Source organism: Zosterops lateralis (genome assembly GCF_965231275.1).
Source record: "Zosterops lateralis genome assembly, chromosome: 4".
NCBI lineage: Eukaryota > Metazoa > Chordata > Aves > Passeriformes > Zosteropidae > Zosterops > Zosterops lateralis.
In genome coordinates this window covers 60,795,414-60,811,824 of record NC_139765.1, presented here as the reverse complement: position 1 = coordinate 60,811,824, position 16,411 = coordinate 60,795,414, and the positions used below count along the sequence as shown (strand labels likewise).

The following is a 16,411-nucleotide window of genomic DNA, read 5'->3' as shown; positions in this document are numbered from 1 at the left end:
CACAGCTGAGGAGAACTATTTTTCAAAGAATATCAAGTTATTCAAATGCTCCTGCCTGCTAGCTGAAGTAGGAAAGACCCCATTAATGCACAGCAAGAAACAATCTTCTAGAGATACTGACCCAAATCTTAATTCACTCCTCCTCTGCAGCTGCTGCCAGCACTGTGGAAAGCTGTATCATTATACAAAATACTGAAAACATCTATTAGAAAGTAAGAGAAAGAAACTAATTTTCCCAGGTAGTCTGCAATGCTCATCCCAGAGCATATCACATGCTTTAATACACACGAATAAATTAAAAAGAAACAAAACAAAATCAACTAAGTCTGACACCACCAGGCTAGAGATGGGTGGGGTTTTTTGTCCTGCAGCTCCATTTTTAAAAAAAAAAAAAAAAACAACTGAAGTGAAATACATTTTATAGCCTGTTCTGAAGAAAGCTGTACTTGGTACAACTACAAACTACTCACATTTCAAAACTGAGTATTTTCAATAGACTTAAGTCCAGGGTTGAAGTGATATGACCTTTTTATCATATAATTAAGAAAGCCTTCCCCAAACAGGTTGATGGTGCTATTTTTTGTATTCATACCTCTTACAGATTAGAAGGATATAATTTCTAAATACATCTGCAAAGTAACTTAAAGCATTTGTGCCATCAAAAGCTGCTGTAACTGACACTTATAATCTATTTCAAATTAGCCACATTTAAAAAACACCGTATCTTGTCCTTCATGTAATAAAAAACCAGAAATCTGTAATTTGCTGATGTTTCAAGCACCTAGAATTAAGACCCAAATAATTCCTTCATCATGAGTAAAAACTGTACTTATGTTTATCCCACTTCTACGTCATAATTCCTTTTTCTTTTTACACACTCCAGTTGTTCAAGACAGACAGAGCATCTGGTGTCAAAGAGAATGTGGCTGGTCAGAAAAAAATGCCACTGGCAATATTCACCACCTGCACAGCAGCTGCTATTACACCTTTGCTTAAAAGAACATCATTGCAAGCTGCATTCCATACCAAATTTATTTGCCTGCTACCCCTTTCAGACAATAAGATTCTTCAGTCAATAAATGGTCAGATTTATAAAGGGGTATTTTGAACTAATTTACCAATTATTTAAGTTATGATGAGTAATCTAATGAAGTAAATGAATTTACATAATTTTTAACTACATGAAACTAGGCAGAAGACAAAGAAGGGATCCATTTGTAGGATGAAAAATAAATATATTTGCACATGTTCCCATTTAAAATTATGTTGGTTGTCTGCCTCTCTCTTTCATTTTTGGCTCCCAACAGATGTCTTTATCTGGTACACTGAGAGGAAATTAAACCACAAATGGAAGGTTCAGCACATTCTCTGACCAGCTAATGTTATTACAAACTGGATTACTGGCCCTCCTGGTTTCAGGAACTAGCCTGGTTTCACAGAGTCAGCAAGCTGACAGCTCCCACACCTGATCTGAAAGCTTTCACCTAACAAACTATGGTAAACACTACAAACCCTGAAACTTCATCTGCTGGGCACAGGACCGTTTTGGATACACAGATCAAAACTATGAACACTTAAAAATTAAAAACTAACAGTTGTCCTTGATGGCCTTAAAAGTCTTTTCCAGCTTAAATGACTCTCGCAGCAAGAAAAAGAATGCATAGTGAAATAGCCTGCACTTCACAAATACACCTGACAGCAGGTGCCAGGACCACAGGCACATCCATCAGTGCCTGAACTCCTTCTTTTGGATGGTACCATCATCTTACTTTATTCTGACCACAAGTGTCCATGTTACTATTCTATTTTGGTCACATGAAATGGTACAACTGTAGAAAACTCCAGAGTAGGGTAGGGAAATGCGGTACGGTGTAAGTTCAAAAATTCATTTAAATAGACTCAGAAGCAACCCTGTTTACTTCACCTTTCTCGAGCTACTGTATTTGATTTTGGTTTGAAAGGTTTGGTTTCCTGTCTTCAATCCCAGTTGATTTTTATCTTCTGGAATGTTTTCTTACTGTCCTTTGTGGACAGCAGGAAGGAAGGAAAGATATTACTCTATTTCCTTTCAGAGGTATTTATGCTTTTTATCTGCAAATAACAAAAAACTGCTTTAAACTGAGGAAGATCTTGGTTTTGTCCATTTAGCTTTGCTTGCATCTTTGGAGCAATCAAATATTAGTACATAAAGATGAGGGTGGGAAAGAAACATGCTGAATTACACCAGTCTGACTGCTAATTCTGCATTTTTGGCAATTTTTTCCTCAAGTTCAGAATTCTTAGCAAGAGATTCCTACCATTCTTTGGTTTTGTCCATGTTTACTTTTCTAGGATATATGTAAAGATCAAGTCATCAACACTTCACTTGATGGCTTAAATTCTGCCTACAGGTTGAGTAAGTCGTCCTGGCATCTCCAATCCTGCTCTTCTGCCAATTCACAGTTTCACAGTGTTAGGAAGGACATCAATGAGACAACTCCAGTTTTGCTATTTCTTAGGGGCCCTTTTTTGAGTTGCAAAGATAAACTACGATGAATGCTTCAACAACATCTTCATCTGCAATTTAAGGCATGAATACACAGTTTATTCAGCTTAGATTTCATTTTTTCCAGTATAGTCTGCTAAAATGTAAATTATTTTTTGAGTAGACTTTAAAACATCATTGGCATTAAAAAACCCAACCATTTAGAAACCCATGAGTCACAAACACGTCTGTAATCTCCATTTCCTTTTCAGAAATATAAATGTCAAATACTACTACAGCATAAAAAGCTATTCAACAACCATTGTTCCAAGTTATTAGTCTTTATTATTCCTAAAATGCTATGTAATGATATGCATTAGGTAACACACACATGCAGAGAGAAATATTAAACCTGTTTTTCTTCTATCTGAAGTAATCACTTGGTACTCTGTGGTCTACCACTATTAGGTTGTTCATCACCATCCAAGCATAAACACTTCATTAACAGAAGAAGACGACACACCATTTCTAGACTCTCAGTATTTTGTCAGCAGGTATGCAGAGAACTGACCAACTCCACAGGCTACAATAACAAACCTCGTAATTGTATTGAAAGAAACGCTAAAAACAATTAGCAAACACTAGCCAGCATTTTTTGTCTTTTAATTACTGCCTTTTTCATAGACAAAATAAATTTACAGCAAAGTCCAATCAAAATACAATTAAATCCTATTTTTAAACTGCTCTTAGAGGGAATGCTTAGTAAAAGACAAAAGAAAAGCTGAAGTATTTCTCCTCTACAGTGAACTTGAAGCAAAATGCGTCAAAACCCTGCATGGAGTCCTACAAAAAATCAACTGCCCACTGTTATGAAACACAACATTTCTGACAACTTAATTTTACTGTTCCCTCATGGCCATGTTGCTCCATGCTCCCACTGGGTAACAGCCAACAGTAAAATCAATCTCCTTAACACACAAACCTTAAAATGCTGAGAATATTATACTATGAGAAATACAGAAAACTCCATTCTTTTTTGTTGTTGCTGTTGTGGATGTTGTGGGGTCATTTGCTATTCTTCTGTTCTCGAAAAGGTAAAATGAGCAGTGGGAGTGATTAAAATCACAAAATGCCTTCCATATGGGAAGCATCTGAACATATCAGAACTCTTGAGCCAGGAAAACAAGACAGCAGAGTGCTACAAAATCTTGAGAGCTACAGAGGAGGCAAATAGAAAACGGCTGTCCACTGCCTCATCCCACACAAATTGAGCTGAATTGATGGAAAACTAAAAAATTATTCATGCAATACAATGTTAGCAACTAAAGCAAACATTTTTTCTTTGGATTTCACGGATAAGAGAAGCTAGTTAAATTCAAATAAGACTCAAAAAAACTCCTGGAAGAAAAACTGACTGATGGCTAACCCAGGACTGCCTTTGGCTTGGGAAGCCCAGCAGCCTGGGACTGTTGGATGTGGAACAATATTCAGCACTCTGGGGCACAACCCTGCACTCCTCCCCAGGCAACTGCTCCTGGCCAGAGGGAAGGTCGGTGCACCTTGGGTCTGTCCTGCAGTCACTCCATCTTCAGACATTCCTTTCTTTTCCTCAACAAATGAAAGATTTCCATTACTAAAAACCAAAACAGACTTCAGGCCTCTTTATCCGAAATCCTCATAGACAAAAAATATGTTTTCATTACAAAGTAATGGATAAGAATGTCTTGCAGGCCAGACTGCAGAAGACTACCTGAGGAAAACCTATTCCCATGGTGAACAGGCATATGACAGCAGGAGTCCCTCTCTATGAACACTGCACTGCACTCAGGCTGACTACTTTTAGGTAAACAAAGCTTTACCTTGAAAGTAGCTTAAACCTGCACCTGATTATCCTATCTTCAGGAAAGCATCGTTTCAGAAGGAAATCAGATTGTGTCAAATGAAAAAGAAATTGGCGACAGGAATTTGTCAGATTAAACTAAGAACTACCTCAACCTGAGAGGAAAACAAAACTCCTCTTAAGATATTCAGATGAACACAACCAAAGACATTTTTTGCTAACAGAAAATGCAATTAAAATTAGGTTAAATGACTCTTCATATATCTAATAAAATATGGAATAAACTATATTGTAACAACGTTATGAACCCTCTGCCATGTCCACAGAGGTTCTACAGGGAATTTCAATTTGAAGTGGTAAAAAAGAGGAAGCAAGGGGAAGGATGAGCATCAGAAGAATTACACTGTAAGCCTCCTAAGAGATGGGAGCTTTACAAAATCTGCTGGTGAGTGTGGGTCCACCTGGAAGGCACTCCAGCTATGCTCCTCTCCAGCTCCTGAAGGCAAAAGCTTTTATGCTCTTGGGGAAGGCTCTCAAGGTTCTGTAGAGTAAAAAGTCTGAAATCTATACACAAATTTCTTATAGCTGTTATTAATTGCTGAAAGACTCAACTATTTGGATCTCTTTCTTTCTTTGTTCAAATGGTGTCTGCTTTACGAGCTGAATTCTTGCCTGCTCTTTTTTCTCAAATGCAAATTTAGCTTAATTAAACAGGTACCTTCTAACACTGAGCTTTTTGAACTGGAGGCAGCCTTAAATGGAGGCTTTCTAAATAAATTCACACATATAAAACCACAAAAAACATAAGAAAGATCAAAATAACTTTGAAGTTTTCACTCAAGAAACAAAATGATATTCCATGTTTCAAGTAAGATTTTAAGTGGATTATAATTCAGAATATTTTTAAATTGTAATTGTTATGATAAATTATTTGTAATTTAATCATTTTAAATTATGTCGGAAGTAATCTAACTGTTTTTAGAAACTAAGTTTACAAATCCAGAAGGAAACAGGGCATAAGGAGATGTGTTTTTAACTAAGTCCAAGAAATTGTTTATGTGAACTTCCAGGAACAGCTTTGCTATACATAAAAAGCACTATTTGTGTTCTTACTGTAGTACAAAACTGCACTATAATCTCCAATTCTAGAAAATTTATGCATAAAAAGAGAGAGCGCTGGTATGTCACAAACATGAAGCAGTTTCTACATCTGGTCATTATCAAACAAAATTATAATTCCTCCTGGGACTGTTAACATTCCTTCCAAAGATACCATCCTACCATCAAACCTTAATAGAAGCACCAGTAAAAATCCTCCCGGAAGGAAGCAAGCTGAGACACGGTAGCTTTTGTAACCTCAAATAGCAACACAGAATGAATTTTTCATTCCCATCTTGCTTACTTGTCTTTTGGAGGCCACCTTGGGCTTGAATGCACACTCAAAGTCCATGTGAAATGCCAAGGAACACTGCCTTCTTCCGTTCAAAACAACGGCTACTATAAATAAATGCCATTTCACGCAGCAAGTACTGCAGTTTTACCACGCCGCCGCCCCAGCCCAGCACTGCACGAAGAACACATCGCCACGGGCAGAGCTGAGGGGACCCAGCAGCAGCCTACCATTACATCAAATCACATCTGAAGCACTGAAGTCTGCTAAGTTTAGGAGTTAGCTCTCATTTACTCTTCTCTGACAGTTACACCAAGTTCCCAAAGGTAACTGGTTTCAAGCTCTTAAAGTCAGTCCCAAATGAAATTTTGTTCTCAAATGCGATTCTATTAACATGAGTAAACCAGAAGCCAAGTCTATCCAGAAAGCCTCAATCTTAACTGTACTTGTGAATATAAAGTTTTCTTCCTCAAATACCGTTTTTCTCACAGAGTTGTATTTTCCAGACAAGTCATCCATTACAGATTTGCAAAGGAAAAAAGCCAACGGTTAATTAAAAAATACAGACCAACCTGGCAACACAAAAAGAAAAAATATAAATAGATACTCAGCAGCTCACACCTTACCTGTATTTCTAGTCACCAGTGAAGTGTTGTAAAGGCTAAGAATGTTAAAATCATAGAATACCTTGAGTTGGAAGGGACCAACCAGCATCATCAAATCCATCTCCTGGCCCTTCAGAGGACAGCCTCAGAAATCTTATCAAATGCCTGAATGTTTTGTCCAAATGTTTCTTTACTCTCGGTGCTGTGACCACTTCCATGGGGTTCCAGTGCCCAGCCACCATCTGGGTGAAGAACTTCTTCCCAATATCGAACCTAAACCTCCCTTGACTCACTTCATGGCCCTTCCCCAAGTCCTGTCACTGATCACGTAGGTGAACAGATCTCCTTCTGCAGAAGAGGTGACTGTCAGATCCAGCTTCACAGAGAGACATCAGGCACTGGGCAACCTGAGACCTAAAGAGCTACACCTATCATCAGATGTCTCTGTGTGGAGGTCCTTGTCACAGCTGATGCAGTGAGTCCAGCAGCTACCAGGGAATGAGTTCTGAGACATGACCAGACCAACCCTGGGCAAGTCTCACTAACTGAGACTGGGGATGAGGGTGCCTCTGCACTCTCCTGCACCAGCTACTGAGTCTGTCCACTGCCCCAGTTAGCAGCTCCCAGACATCACAGTCTGGTGCCTGGTTCTTGGGTTGCAGGCACTTGACTCTTCCACTGCCAGTGGAATGGCCTCTGTGGAGCAGAGCCTCTCCTCATGCCCTGTTTTCCTGCTGTGGTTGCTTGCACTCACTAGGGGCTATATTTCATAGCCATGGGTATGGTTACACTGCCTTTTAATCTCCCACTGCAGCTCTGGCAACATTCTCATCAGGAGGTCCCACAAGAGCTTTTGGCTAAAAAAATTTAAGAAATTCCAAAGAGCCAAAGTGAAGAAACAGAGCTGTCATAAACCCATGTATTATGTACTGATCAATGGAGAATACAGTTTCTTATATATACATTCTAACACGTCAAAATAAAACCTGCACCTGAAGTACGTCAGATACATAATACCACTCCAATGCAATGATAAAACACTTGTTAAAAAATAAGCTAGTCTCATAAACCACACATGAAGCTTCAACTTCTTCAAAGTTCAAGAATCAAGAATTCTCTTCAAGAATCCCTTCTCATGCTGCAAAGCTTCTTCCTCTATGTGCAGCAACCTCCACTTCTCACCAATAAGATGACCTGACAGAAAGCACTAGCAGACAGTGACAGAAATGGCCACTGTTTCAACTTTTTTTCCTCTCACCATGGCCACACGATGGTTTACTTTTAACAGAATGACTCACAAGTGTATAAATGGAAATTAATTTTTGACTTTCTTTCTGGCATGTTATGTTGTAGTATTTAATTTCTGCCTTTCTCTCTGGCATGTTAAATTATAGTGTCTCTAGTCTTTCTATTAATAAGATATATTCAGAAAACATGCTGTTGTTGCTTCAGTATCCTACAGTTGCCACTAGCAACAAATTTACATGTTTTGAAGGAGAGGGGGAAGAATCACCCTCTGCTCTCCAACAGCCCTAACTGACCCTGGAGAAGTTAGCAGATTTAACTTGGTTTGGCACCAAAACCACTTAAAGTGACTGACCTTTTGAGGTCAAATATGGACTGAAATATGAATTTGTAACTAAATTACAAAATACAGGAATTAGTTTTTATCACAAGACAGTAACTCCTTCAGGGAAGTATATATTCCATTTATATGTTAGAAACCATATGAAGACAACTGAAGACAACTGAAGCAAAATGAGCTTAAGTAAACCAACAAATGCAGTGTTTTGTTCCCTTTTACCTATTTAACAGCCTAGTAGAAAAGATTTCATAGGACTTATTAAATTCTAACCCTTCACTTAACATCAAATGCAGTCAAACAGCAGAGAACCTCTTGCCTTCGGTTGGTTGATTTTCTTCTGACCCCTAAAGCACCCCAGTAAAATGTAATCCTTGCTTCATGTGATCATCTCAGTGCAAAAACGCATTTTTCATGTCCATGTTTACTCAATGTTTAGAAGACCCATTCATCCCATTAAGTGCAAATGCATCATGCTCTGGATTATGTCTGGGAACTTAATTCTTCAGGCTATGAGAAAAGGGTAAGCAGACAGGCATTTTGCACTGGACAAACACTGGGGGACATAACCGGCAGGTGAAAAAAACAGAGCCTGAAGGAAGAAGGTTGCATGACTAAGCCAGCAATTAGAAGAACCCCCCTGTCTGCGTCAAATACAAGCATTCACTGCACTGATAAATTCTGAATGCTCCAGCTGGAATTCTAACAATACCAGACTTCTCTTCTTGCTTTCAAGAAGCCAAAACGAGCATTTTACATGAGCTCTTTACATTAACATAACTCCTTTCCACTAACAGGTTTTCCTTCAAAATAAAGAACTGAACTCAAATCTTTCAAAAACCACTCAACTCCTCTCCCAAACTTCCAAGTCCCAGTAGCATTTTCTCTATAAAACAAGAGTTTTAATAAATCTCTTCACAATTCCTACTAGCAGTTATGGAAGTAAGTACCCAGCTTCCATTGCAGTATCATTAAAAATGATAAAAACAAGCTAAACAAGCAACTCAACACACTAACTTAACTATTAGACATAAGTTGCAAAGCTGCCTATTATGCACCACCTTTTTGCTAGTGTTCAGTAGTCAGTAATATTCTTCCATTTTGGGTATATGTGGTTGTAAGTGCAATATATGAAATGTCTGCTTTGAGTTTCTCTCTGTATATTGCTCATTCCTGTAAATTTAAGCACCGATTTTCCTAACAGAAATAAATAAAAGCAGCAAAAAGATTGCCGAGTCCAGCTGCAGTTGAAAGCAAGCAAACGGAAAAATCACAGATGTTTTTCACAAAAAACTCATTTTCACCCAAATACAGATAAATAACAAGCAGCTGGTTTTAGCTTCATGACCATTTACTTAATCTTTCTGTCTTCTTGTCTTCCTAGAGGCAGTAGCAATTATTACTCTTCAAACACATGAAAACACTTTTTATTTGGATAACTTTTATAAACTGATCGATAAGAAAGCAGGTACTTAAACTCCTTGGCTTAAAAATTATCTTTTTTCGAGTGTCTAGATATCTGATTTTTTAAAGCTTACTTTTCATACTTCTTACTGCAAAACTGAAGCTGATCTCTTGTCTACCTCATAGAAGATGGTGTATTTAATCTTATGCAGATGCTTCCAAGAGCCATTGCATTCAGCACGCTCTCCTGTCACATTCCCTCAATGAAGAGGTCTTCATTCTCAGTCTGTAGGACTCCTCCATGTACCCTTTGTCTTTGTAGTTGTTTCCAGGGAAATGCCTTTCCATCTCTTATTCATATCAACCATTTGTCTTGGGGGCTGTAGGGGCAATTTTGGAGCTTTCCATTATTTTTAAAGTTTGTAAGTGAAGGGCCTTTCATTTGACTGATCTTCAATAAGCAAGCAGCCATTTCAGTAGAGTTAGGAAAGGCACCCCAGAGCACTGTCCAGCTGGCTTGAACGAGGCAGTTTTGTATACTAAATACTGTGACAATTCCTGTTGAGATGTTCAGAATCTATTTTGTGTCAGCAAGTCTGAGAATAAGGGTTATCAGACCATCTGACTCATCCCAGCCTTGGCATGCTTTACCTCACAGCATGGATGCTGGATGACTCACTTATTGGAATATTCCTATTTCCAACAGCAAGAGAGTCTCACCCATGGTGGAAAAGCATTCAAGGAATCCCAGCTGTCGTGATATCCCAGATGAACTGCCTCCCTTGTAGAGAAGATGCAACTATTCAAGAGGCACCTGCCTATGAGAGTGAGATCTTTCCACACCCTGTGTCTTGCTAGCAGAATGCTGTGACTGAAGCTTCCTCTACCAGGGCAGTTAACTCTACAGCTCTGGAAAGGAAGCTCACCTTGTGAAGGTAAATTCTGAACCCAGTTCACCACAGAAAGTGGACAGCAACTATTATTTCCATGAGTCTACAGCCTCCAGTTCACTTATTTTCCAGGGCTAACCTTATCTCAGAGTCTGTCATGGAAGGACAATGCTGTTTGCTGCATCTGAGGCCACACAGAGCTCTGACAAACTGAACAACTCTCCTATTCTAGGTTTCAGAAGTCAAATGACCAGAGTAACTGGCATGACATAATAAAGATCAGAAACACTGTGGTGCTGAGTTCTAATGGCAGTAAAGGACAGTGATAGTATGACTTCAAACCCATAACATTCCACAAGCAGAAACTGAGATCTAAAGAACATGGCAAGCTTACTGCTGCTGAAAATGTAAATGTTAAGGTGTTATGGTGGTGACAAAGCTTCTGATCTGACTGGTGCTAAAACTATGACACATTATGTATGTTTGTGATGCACCAATGCCGTGACTTTCACTGAGACAGTGTCAAAGGCAGCTAAAGTCTTCTCTGCCACTGGCTCAGTAACAAGTGTCAGAGATGTCCTCAAGCTATTCATACTCTCAGTAATAAAGAATGGTAAAGAGAAGAAAACTCTGAGTTGAATCACCATGTTTTAGGAGATGAGGCTAAGAAGAACTGGAAGCATAGAAGGATCATCTCCTCTAAAGTATCTACAGTTACTTCAGAGGCAAAGTTGGTTTTCTCTTCCTGAATGAAGATCTGTATACGCAGTCATTGCTGCTGTGCATGCAGCTATCATTGAGAGTTTTGATTTTCTAAACCTCTGAAAACATGATAGCTGAAGCACAGGCTGATTGCAGGATGGGATGAAGATAGTCCACTATAAAATGACACATTCTTAAATCATCAGCATGACAAGGCAGCTAAGCCTTGGACAGCAGTAAAATGCCTTCAAGCTTAATCCTGATTGATAGTGTGGGTGCCAGACATAGGAAAAGGCTAATATTCCTCCATGAACATTTTATCTACTTGGATTTCTACAAGAGTCCCAGCTAGGGTAAATCAGTTCCCTTTAGACATTTGATGAATTGTTGCTAGGCAACATCAGACACAGACTAACTGTATAGTGCCAGGGTTGGGAAAAAAAGATGATGATTCATAGGGATGAACAGAGCCCTTCACACTTCTAAAGAATACTGCTTCCAGTTCAGTTAATCTTCTCAGAAGGTTTGACTTCTCAGAGCATCCCACTTCACTGAGGTGGAGCAAGTACTTTGCGTGTAGGAGGAATACGGAAATGCAAAGGGATCACAGAATCATTCGGGTCACCAAGTCCAACCATTAACCCAGCACTGTCAAGTCCACCACTAATTCATATCCCTATGCGCCACATCTACGCATCTTTTAACACCTCCAGGGTTAGTGACTCAACCACCCACTCAACAGTCAGGATGAACAAAGCGTCACCCTAGTCACATCCAAACTGCAGGATTAAGAAATCCCTCCCCTAAATGACTTCCAGTACTAAGTACCACTGAAGGGTAACAGAGGGTTGAAAAAACAAACAAGCAAGGATTATCTTTTGTAAATCCAGAACCAGAGCAAAAGGACTGCCATAAAAAAAAGAGAAAAGCATTTTTCTTTAAGTATTTGTGACTCCATAATTTCTTTGTGAAAATCGTTTGAAAGGAGTTCAGAATGTGAAAACTGGAATGAAAATGCTAGGAGACTACGCCTCAGTCTATTTTGTTCCTGTTTGCCTCAGGACAAAACTTCCTTTGTCCTCAGTACATAAGTCTCCTTGCTATTTCCATGCAAATATAGCAGTTACAACTGTGTATATATTGAACAGCAGCTTTCTGTAATGTTAGACAAAACTAAAAATTATTTTTCTATTGCAAACAGCAAACAATAGGTTTCAATTTCTACTGTTAGACGTATCTACGTTATACTTATCCAACAAATATATAACAATTGCTAAATGTTTTTGTGCCTTGAAATACATTTCCTGTCTAAAAATGTAGGTCTGCATCTCTTCCCTTGCATAAAAATACCAACCACAGCACAGCATCAGCCTTTCTCCCAGTGCCACCGCGTTGCCATGGAAACTGGACCTGATTCCTACTGCCAACATAGGTTCCATGTAAGCAGGAAATGAGCTTAAGTAATATTTATATAATATGCAACAGAGAACATATATACAACATTTAGACTTCATTGGAGGCCTCCAGACTGGCTGAAGCAGCTTTAAGTATTCTCAGACTGTTTCTATCAGACATTCAAAGCATATTTTTATTACTAGCCTCAAAATCACAGCATAGGAAATGCACACATATGTGGAATTCAGTATATTCCTTTCTCCTTGTTTTCACTCAAAAAGCCAGACAAGCTCTATACTTCATAAGTAAATAAAATCATATGTTTTTCAATTGTCCTGTGAAGAAACTAAAAGTAAATTTATTCCTTTAAGAGCCTTACTCTCAAAAAGGCAGGATAGGAGACTATGAAGGCTATTTTTTGTAACACAATCTGAAACAAAGGAAAGCCAACCTAACCTCCAGTATTCTCCTTCTTTTAATAGGATGGCATGTCTTTCTTCTCTTTCTCCACACTCCCTTTAAAAAGATTTCATATTTAAAAATTGTCATAAAAACACTGCCCCACAATTCTGGTGGGGGTTTGGTGTTGTTTTTTTCCTCTGAATACAAGCTGTGTATGCCCATAATCATACAAGGGACCTCTGGAGATTATCTGATCTCAACATCCTTGCTGCTCCAGCCAAACCACCTAGAGTCAGCTGTCCAGAACCATCTCCAGATGGTGCGCTTGGAATATCTCCAAGGATGGAGATTCTACCATGGCTCTCTTGGGGAACCAACCCATGCTGGTGGCTCAGCTTTCAGCACCAGGCATGAGATCAGGAGACATATTCAAACTTCTAAATAGCAACCAACTCACTGAAGGATGCCCAAAATACATTCTCAATACCAAAACAACTTTGTTAGGCAGCTAACTATAAAATGACATAACACAAAATACTTTTCAAGCATACTTAAAAGTGTGGTAAATGATGCAGAGACGTTCACATGGAAGAAAAAAACTAAGTCAAATTTCCCTCACCTCTCTTAGACTCTCTCAGAACACTTTTTCAAAGGTAATATGTTTCAAAAAGAACTACGGGTCTTAAGCAATTTTTTTTCGGTCTGGAAAAATTTCTTACTAGAAATATGAAAGTGGGAGATACAGAGGCTACACGAATTCTCTACATGCAGACAATCTGGGGAAGACTCAAAAGCTGATTCAAATCCTTGGTCTGCACCATCAGAAATGTAATTTTTACTTCAAGTAGCTAGTTCTTCCCTATATCATACAGCCAATACCCAAAATCTATTACTTTATAGTCAAGTCTTACCTTCTTTCTCAGAAATACAGTCTTGCTTCCCAACAAAACGCTTTCAAGTTGCAAACATTACCTGGCATAAATTATCTCGAGGGCAGAAATCCCATTAAAAGGAGCAGACGCAGGAACTTGAGCACAATGATATTAGAAAGGCTATTCTAGGTCAGTTCAGTGATCCACACAGACCAATAACCTATATTTAGAAAAACAGCTACATGCAGATGTCAAAGGAAAAGCATAAGAGCAAACCAAGCACACAGGGATCTTTCCTCTCGTAAGCAGTTCTGTGGTCTCCAGAAAATGGCAGCTCAGAGGCCACCAGATGGGATTCCTGTGTATTTAGTAACTCCCACCTGATGTTTACTCCATAAATCTATCAGTTCCCCTCTGAGCAAATGGAAACTTCTAACATCCATCTCATATAGCATGGCATGAAATTCCAGAGCATACTTACACCTTTTCCAAAACATCATCACCTTGTGTTTGTTCTGTATCTGCCAGCTCGTAGCTCCAGCTGATATCCTCTGATTTGTGTCCTGAAAGCCTGCAAACATTCATTCTGCAGTCACCTTCTTCCTGGCACACAATTTTAAAGACATCTACTGTACACCCTCTGCCATCTGTTTGTCAGCCTTGAAGATTCCTACTCAATTTTGTCTTTCCTCACAGGAAAGCTGCTCTAGGAATCAGGATCCTACCCTTCACTCTTCCCTGAACCCAGTCATGCTGTACTCTTCCTATGCAAAATTCTATAGGCAACATGTGGAGGGTGTATATTTGGTGTATATTTTGGTAAAATGACATTTTCTACCATATTGTCTCCTCCTTTACTTCTAATCATGTATTTGCCTCTTTTTATCACTATTGAACGCAAAGTTGATGCTTTTATGAAGCATCTATTTAAAAAGCAGTTCCCTAAATAATGACTTACCACCTCAGAAACCTTTATTTTATATGAAAAGTTATGATTCTTTTTCAGTATGCATTGCTTCAACATTTATTAGGCTGAATTTCATTTGTCATTTTGACATCCAAGAGTATAGTGAACTGGCCTGATGTAGCTTTTTTGACCAAGATCCACCAAGATAAAATGGAAGAGAAGAGATGCACATACTTTCATCACGCAATATAATCAAAATAAGTTTCTTTATATCTTCAGAAAAACAAAGATTTGATTGTTTTTTTGTTTGTTTCTAACATCCTAGCTCATATAACTGTGACTCCCCAAAACTATTTATTTTTTTAATGAGCGTGTGATTACGGTACGAGTTATTAGATCTTTAAATAGAAGTAGATTAATCAGTAGCTCTGAAAGGAAATGACATTTCCTTTTAAAATATTATTTTACATAAAAATAATTACATATCTCATGAATTTTAAATAAACAAGATTCTAGAATTGTAAAAAGACCTGAAATTAAAAATATTTACCAAATTCATATACAAAGTTCTGCTTTAGTTAACACTGGACAGACCCACAAAACATGTGCTTTGCAAAAGAATGGAGAGAAGACATTCTCTAAAGTAATTTTATCCTTGACTCAAATATATTACTCAGGTATCTCCTCTCTTGAAAAAAACATATGCAATTTATAATAAAACTTGGGACTTCAAAATAGTTATCTCTAAAACTTGAATTTCTATGGATGTGATGAAATGTGGTATTTTATGATAACAATATGAAATACTAGGTAGTACAGACTAAATCAGGAAAGAATAGTTTCATAATTACAACTCTGAAGCCATATGCCAGGAAGATAAAATGTACCTACCTAGTTTAGAAAGGTGAGGAGAACTAGAAACTAAATTCAGAAACCTAGTTGCCTTCAACTAGGTCTACAACAATGGCAGAAAAAACAAACAATTTACACATTAAGTGACTAGTAAAAATAGGTATTTAATTTCAAATGAATGAGTGCTATATTAATAAATGAATAAACTTTATTAATCTTCCTTTTCATGGAGAATTGTAACAATTGAGAGATGAGGTTGCTTAAATTCCAGTGATAACTGTTTACACTCCCAGGATATGAATAAAATGAACCAAACATGTCACAAAATTAAGTTTTGATTAGAAAAACTATACTTCTCTGAAAACAGCTGCACTAAAAATATCCTAGTGACAATGGGTAAAGATCATTCAGAAAAATTTTTAAATCGATTGTTTGGGCTTCATTGTTAGCTATTTGCAGAAGCCAAAAATCAGTGCAGGCCAGAGAGCTCCAAGCTTACAGCAAAATTTGGCTCAGCAGTCTAGGGAAGATAGCAATTTCTTCAAGCAATTTATAAATCAGTAGAAGTCTTCCACATGTTTGCATCAACACAATATATTGATAATTTTATTAAGCTTTGGAGTATAGTATGTTTTAATTTCACGTCATTATTACAACTGCAAAGAAACCTGGAATTTATAATGCTATTTATTATTTTTCAGGTGATTGGAATATATCCAAATAAAGATCCTACAAAATTGCAGCAAGCTGCAACTTAATCCAATAACATAAAAAAGTAATTTTCCCTTCCGCTATTTCTGTACAAAATGGTATTCTCAGAGATGCCTGTTATTTACCTATGTCTATCATTAAATAAAAAGTAAAGAATCTTTATGAATCCTTAAGATCTATAAAAATGAATAATGAACCAATTCTAGTTTGAAAGCAGCTGCTTCTTTGTGCAAATGAGAACTCCAGTATCAGAGTAATCTTTGTTGACAGAGTCTGAACGTTCAGCAGCATTCTCAGCTGTACCTTCCACCAAAGGTGTACTTTCCACACAGACAACACACACATCTGTCAGTACTGTGAAGAATTTTAAGATCAACTGGGCAAAACAGTAAGAT

General features: G+C 38.0%; 1 protein-coding gene across 4 annotated transcripts in view; it reads right to left on the bottom strand.

Moving 5' to 3' along the window:
• The window catches only part of SRPK2 (SRSF protein kinase 2), an 87,001-nt gene that overhangs the window by 42,977 nt on the left and 27,613 nt on the right, over positions 1-16,411 (bottom strand). The gene's annotated exons all lie outside the window — the stretch shown is intronic.